This window comes from Cryptomeria japonica, chromosome 10 (assembly GCF_030272615.1).
Source record: "Cryptomeria japonica chromosome 10, Sugi_1.0, whole genome shotgun sequence".
Classification (NCBI taxonomy): domain Eukaryota; kingdom Viridiplantae; phylum Streptophyta; class Pinopsida; order Cupressales; family Cupressaceae; genus Cryptomeria; species Cryptomeria japonica.
Window position 1 is genome coordinate 905,096,009 of NC_081414.1, and position 7,679 is coordinate 905,103,687.

Consider the following 7,679-nt stretch of genomic DNA (forward strand, 5'->3'; position numbering starts at 1 on the left):
AAATGAACATGACACAAGGGGGCAATTCATTCAACCATTCCATTCCTCCTTGTAGTGTTCCTACTTTCCAATCCTCTCCTATGACTAATTATCATAGTGTCCCACCACCTTACTCTCTGCCTTCTTTCAATAACATAACACCTCCATCTCAACCTAACACATCTAATATGAATTCTTCGACTGAAGTGACCATTAACAATCTTGCACAAACTATCTCTTCTTTACAGCAACAAATTGCCTCTATGAATCAATCTAAGTTTAGTGTGCCTACATTTGATGTTGCGAGCCCACTTTCTCTTGACATTGTTCGAGCTATCCCTCCTAAACATGTTGAAATCCCGCATTTGGAGCTTTATAATGGTAAAGGTGATCCTCTAACACATGTTAAGACTTTTCAAACAATATGTATTGATTTTGCTTATGACCAAAGGTTGCTTGCAAAACTGTTTACTAGAACATTAAGAGATAAAGCCCTGCAATGGTATTGCTCGTTGCCTTCTTATTCTATTACTTCTTTTGAACAACTTGCAAATTCTTTTATTCAACAATTTCAAAACAATATAAGTCCTAAAGTTACTTTGATTGATTTAATGCATTGTAAACAAGGTGTTAAAGAAAAAGTGACTGATTTCATTGGTAGATATAAGCATTTGTATGCTCAAATCTCTTTTCCAGTGCCTGACAATGATATTCAAAGAATCTTTATTTATAATTTACAAAAAGATATGTGAGACAAACTCTTGTTTTCTGAGTTTACTTCTTTCCAATAGTTGTGTGCAACTCTTCACAATTATCAACTGACTATGAGTCAAATGGAACAAGCAAATCCTATGGCTCTGGGTGATAAGGGTGATAGTAGTCAACAACCATTTGGGAAGTTTAAACCGAACAGAGAGTCCATCAAATTCAATGAAAACATCATCAACAACAATGTGAATGCAGCATTAGGTGTGCCTCCTATTTCTAAGTTTTTCAAGAAAGAAAGAAAGTTTACTCCTTTGAATGAATCATTGCATAGTATTATGAATAAGTTATTAGAACAAAATGTGCTTACTCTTCCTCCTATAAGGCAAATAGATCCTGCAAAGATTAATTCACCTTATTTTGATAACAAATCTTTTTGTCAATTCCATCATCAACCTGGGCATGATACTGAAAATTGTTTTCCTTTAAAGGGTAAAATTCAAGATTTGATTGATAATAATACTATCTCTATTTCTGGAGTGAATGATAAAGGCAACATATCTGTAGCTCCTCCTAACCAAAATCTTCAGATTTTTACTGATCCATTACCTTCTCATACCTCTAATGTGATTGAGACTAATGATTCCTCTTTCTCATCTGATGGTCTTGTGTCTTTGACTCCGAATGTGATTAACTTTGTAGAGCAGTAAGAAAACCCTAAAGAACCTTCCATCACATTTGATTCTAGTGAAACTATTAGGGCACCTGATGGTCCTTTATACATAGTTGCAAAAGTCAAGAATACACCTTGCCGTGGAGTGCTTATTGACCCTTCTTGCATGGTTAATGTTATTATTGAAGAATTCCTTTTTACTTTGCAATTGAATCAAGTGATCTATGACAAAATAGATGTGATTGTGAAATTATTTGATGCATTTTCTTCTCCTGCAATTGGTTCTATTACATTACCTATTGAGGTCCATAACAAATCCCTTGATGTGAACTTTGCTATTATTCCTTCATCCGAACAATTTCGTGTGAAGCTTGGCTATCCTTGGCTATCTTCCATGAAAGCTATTGCTTCTCCTATTCACAAGTGTTTGAAATTTCCCCATAATGGTGAAGTTGTTACTGTCAATCATAGTCTCTTTAAACAAGCTGAAAGAACTTCTAGCGTTCCTATTGATTATTTTTGGCCTAAACAATCCCAATCTCTTCCTCCGCAGAGTGATCATCTTTTCAAATCTTATCAAAAGTGGAAAATAGATATGATCCTATCTCTAAGTGAACCAAGAACACCCAAACTTGATATTCCTATCATTCTTGAGAAGGAAGTTCTTCCTTTGAAAGATAAAACTAATGTCTTTCCTCAAGAAGATTCCCAACCCATTCCTATGGATGTGACTATGTCTATGTCTAATAAACTTTCTAAAAGTAGACCTATACCTCCTCGTCATGATGGACTTGGTCTCCTTCCTAAACCAAATATTCCTCCTTTATATGGAGCAGTTCCTCCTCCTTCCTTTTATAGAGAGAAGAGACCTTCCTCTTCTCCTATTATCCAGCCTAAGAGACCACAACCTAAACACCCAAGTGATAAGGATGAGAACATTCCTCCTCCTCAATCTTCTCAACTTCCTACTAAGACTAGATGAAATCATTCTGCGTGTGAATGCTGACGAAAGCGTCGTCTTAGAGCTTAGGCAGCTACTTCTCAAACTTTGCAATCGCCAAAAACACCTTCAGCTAGCATTATTCCATTTTCTCCAAAATCTCCTAAACATAAGATACATGATGGTCTTGATCCTATGCGAGTTAAAGATCCTATTTTTATAAATCTTGATGATGATATAGATGAAAATGTTATTCATGATGAAAATGTTAATTCTCTTGCTTCTAATAGTGAATATGAACTTGTTGACGTTGATAACCATTTATCTAACGAATTTTCTAAAGCACTTATCCTAGCTCCTAGACAAGAACAATGTGGCTTGGAACATGAACATAGCCCTTGTTTGGATCTTCTGATAGCTCCATCTACTGTGTTGGATGTTCCTCCTCTAGCGTGTTCCCTGCCTTCCCGAAACATTGATCAGCAAGATCGGGGGGTAGATGACGTGCTAGACTAGTTCATTAGCATAGCAGATTCTCTCCTCCTCTCTTTTGTAACTTCTTCTATGTGTTATTCTCATTCTTCTATTTGTTGTCCTTAGTGTTGTCTACTTGAGGACGATGTAAAGCATTGAGATCTCTTTTGGTCTCTCTCATGTTGACTCAAAAGACACGTGTTCCCTTCTTCTAGGTGACCTTCCTTGATTGGGGAATGAAGAACAATTATGCATACATACATATGATATACATGATTTATCATACAACATATTGACCCTGAGGAAAGCAAAGTCGCCTCGTGCTTTGTGTTTTGTGTCTATTATCCTTGGGTTTATCTCACACTTGGGGGCTAAATCTTTGTGATAACGTGCTCCTTTCCTTTCTAATTTCTTATGTGTATCACTACCTTAAAGCAATCACCCCCGTTGAGGCATGTGTGATTTCTTTAACGTAGGGGGGCATACACCCCGTCTATCCCTTCAGGATACTTGAAAATTTCTTGGCGAAATTAGCTTTGCCTTGAAAATTTTCAGTATTTCTTTTGCATGACTCATAGTGAGGGAACCTTACTACTGACAGTCATGGTTCTCCCTCGTGATCTTCCCTTTTACTTTGTCAATCGAAGTCGTAAGATCCTTAGTCCACTTGGGGCTTGGTGTGTCTTGCCTCCTTGACATGGTGAAAGTCTTTCAATGTTGTTTCCTTGTACTTTACCGGAAGTATGAGCGTATGCTAATACTCCCGCTAAAGTGGGGGCTAAATGTAGCATCCTAAAATTGTGACACTTGCAATTTCAACCACATTTGGGTCTTCACAATGGCGATGCAACACGGAACCTGAATGGAGACCCCGAAACTTGTCCATGACATCAAAAACTGCATTTTTCAGCACCTTGGCCTGATCCTCCTTGCACCCCATTGTCCCTGGAGGTGGGACTAGGGCACCCAGTGCCCTGGTCCCCCAGGACCATGGTGCCTAGCGCCCTGGTCCCTGGCCCCATTTTGGGCCCAGTCTCTTTTGGGGCCTCGAGTCTTTATGTTTGCAATTTGGAAAATAATCTTTCCTAGTCGGCCTAAGGTCGGAAAAATCAGTCTATCAACCCTAATTAGCAAGTATATAAACTACATTTCCTCTCCCATTTTAAAAAGAAGATGGAAAAAAAGGCGGAAGCAATACTCAAACATTCAAGCATTCAAGAATTCAAGCATTCCTTCAAGCAATTGATCATTCTAAGTCTCCATTCAAGGCTAAGTGTTGCATTCAAGACAAGGATTCAACCATTGAAAAGGAGATCACTTACAACATACAACATACAACAACATCTACACCTTCGCATGTAAGAATACAAACATTCTTACAACAAGGTACTAGTACTTGTTTTACAATCATTTACATTTACAACATTTCTCATTTCTTGGTTAATTCCAAAACTGGGGTTTGACCTAAGGGCAAACCCCTAATCCCTAACCCCCCAATCATCTTCGCTTTTCTGTGTGTAGGTTGCAGGTACGCGATCGTAATTGAAGATCTGGAATCCTTGTGTAGAGACGAACAGATCCCCCTTCGTTTCGCGGATTTTTCGAAGGACCGTGTGCATGCCGGGCGCCATCGTCCTGTCAACTTTCGCTCAAATTTGCAGGACAGTGTCGTCTCGACATTTTACTACTAATTCCAGGTCCGCAGCTTCATCCTATATCCCTATCTCAGTTTATAAGTGAATCTTTCTCACTTTCTATGCATTCCTAGATTAATCATTCTATCCACATTCTTTACAAAAGAGGGTAGCCTTGCTGTCTTAACCCTTGAAACTCATTTAGAATCCAATCTTGCATTGTGTGGGATTGGATCTTATGGGTTTCAACCCCTCTTTTGAATGTAAAGTCTCTCCTAAGTGAAAACCATCAACCCTAGTGACCTCCTTCCCCTCTCCTTGGAGTGGTGGGGGTAACACTTAGGGCTCGCTCACGATTTTCCGCTTTACAAAAACATTCCCTCTTTCTTGTTTCCAAAGTTTTATGGCCTAGTCATAGAGGACCCAGAAACCTTTCTATTTGAATTTGATGTCCTTTGTCGTAGTTATGACTACAACACAGATGCTCATAAACTGAAGTTATTTCCTTCCACCTTGAAGGAAGGAGCTCTCAGATGGTTCATGAGTCTGGGAAGAGGTGTAGTCGATAGTTGGGAGGTCATGCAGACAAATTTCTTTGAAAAGCATAAGGAATATTGTAAGAGCGCCAGCAAAGGTGATGACATATTCTGAATTCAGCAGAAGGATGATGAAAGTCTGGAAGATTACATTTCTAGATTCTTGTTTTCACAACAGAGGAACTCAAACCATACTCTCAATGAGGACTCTCAGAAACTACTATTTCTAAAGGGAATCAATGGTGCTTGTATAGACGCCCTGGACCTGATAGGAGGAGGTGATATAACCCAGGTGCCTTGGGATGATATAAAGAAAATATTTCTTAACTACTCTCGAGCAATAGTTAAGAAAGGTCGAGGTCATCATGCTACAATAGGGAAGTCTTCTTCTAGTGGAGTTTCCCGAATGGAGATAAGAAATTTGCTATCTGACTTCAAGAAGGACATCATTAATAATATGGCTATGGAACTGGACACTATGCAAGCTCGAAAGAAACATGAGGAGGCTGACGCAGTTTTGGCCGAGTTCTATCCATACTGCAGACAAAAGAAGCGTGACTGCAGATGCAAGATGGTGGCTAATTTGGAAGCCAAACAATTACCTACTGACTTCAAGCCAGTAGAAGGAGATGATGATCACATGTTCTTTGTTGCACAAAGGAGACCATGGGCCCAAAGACAAGGTATGCATCAAGACCCTTTAACTTTTGCAAATTCTTATTCTAGATATAATAACCAATGGCAACATGCATATGGACCACCACCATCCTAGAATCCACCTCAACCAAATTGGCTTAATTATTAGAACTAGCAATGGCAATCCCCTCAAGGAGGATGGTAGCAGCCACAGGGGCAATGGACCCCACCTTTAGGAAATTGGTAGCAAAATTCTCAATGGTGAGGCCCTCAGCAATGGCAAAACCAGTCCTCTGGATTCTTGCAGCTTCCACAACCACAACCACAAGCCCTTATGCTGCCTCCTGCAGTAACTGCCACAAATCCTGGACTCCCAAAACAAATGCCTATGCCTGCCCTGTTGTTGCCCAATCCCAATAATAAGCCTCAGCAGCCTGCGTATCCTGCTGAAGCCAACCAATATCAAGATTATGCCTTAAACATTAATGACATCCATTTGAGGTCTGGAACTACTTTACCTGCTCCAAAACCACCTCTGATTACTGAAATATCAGATCCTCCCCATGAAGAACCTACTGCACCTGTTGTTCCTACTGAGCACATGCCCATAACAGATATAGCTCCTAAAGAGCCTGTTCTGCAAAATCAAGATAACCCACCTTTTCCTCAGAGGTTGCAAAGTACTGCATATAAACCCATGGTACAACCCACTTTTGACATTATGGATCAGCTCAAAAATGTGCAGATTCAAATTCCTTTATTTAAGGCTATTAAAGATATTCCTATTTTTGGAAAAGCTATTAAAGAAGCCTGTTTGAAGAAGATTGGATGAAAGAAAAAGGACCCTCAAACAATTCATGTATTAGGGAAATTGACCGATATAATAATGGGAAATATAGTTATTCCAAAGTAGATTGACCTTGGAAGTCCTGTAGTGCAGATAAGTGTAAATGGCCAAGTTGTAAAAAATGTTTTGATTGATTTAGGTGCTGCCATTAATGTCATGACAAAGCATACTATGGACTCCCTGAACATTTCAAACATTAGGTCTACACCCACAGTTCTACAGCTTGCAGACAGCTCCATAGTTAAACCTGATGGGATAGTAGAAGATGTAATTGTCATTCTTGAATCTTGAGAGTATGCTACTGATTTCACAATATTATCAGTTAAGGAAACTTTAGGAGGGTATCTAGTTATTCTTAGTAGACCATGGTTAGCAACTACTAATGCTTTTATAGGATGCCATTCTGGAGATATCACCATTTCTGATGGGCAGTCCACAAAGAAATTGGCTCTGTATCTGCCTGCTAGACCTTAGCCAGATTTGTCCCAACCTATTTGGCCAGATATGGGGGAGGGAATTGACGAAGCCAATTCTTTCACTCAATTAATGATGATTCAAAATGACCCATTCTCACAACTTTAGAGTGAAGATGCCTTACTATTTCAAATTCTACAGAACAACTCTGATAAAGGTAGTTCATCTGGTCCAAATAATACTTATTTGCAATGTTTCTTGCAGCAACCAGATCTTGAAAGTTCACTGCCTAAACTTCTAGTGATTTTTCATAATTTGCTTCCACAAGAGGTACAAACATTACCTGTAGACTCAATGAGTAATCTCACGAAGCAGATAGAATTGTCTCAAGGTCATTGTTTGAATATCAATAACAAGCTGTCACAGTCTCAATAGGCTGACCTATTAAAAATGCTACAGGAACAGCAGAAAGCTTTTGCATGGGAATATGGGGACATGCAAGGAATAGATCCTCGAGTTTGTACTCATAGGATATATATCAAAGAAGATTGTTCACCAATTAGACAACCTCAAAGAAGAGTAAATCCAACACTTAAGGAAATATTTAAAAGTGAGCTTCAAAAGTTGCTTGATGCTGGTTTTATTTATCCAATCTCTGACAGTCAATGGCTTTCTCCCTTAGTCATTGTTCTCAAGAAAGGTGGAAAATGAAGAGTATGTGTAGATTATAGAGAATTGAACAGTGCCACTAAAAAAGATCACTTTCCACTACCTTTTGTAGATCAAGTACTAGACTCACCATCTAGCAAAAGATATTTTTCCTTTTTGGATGGTTACAGTG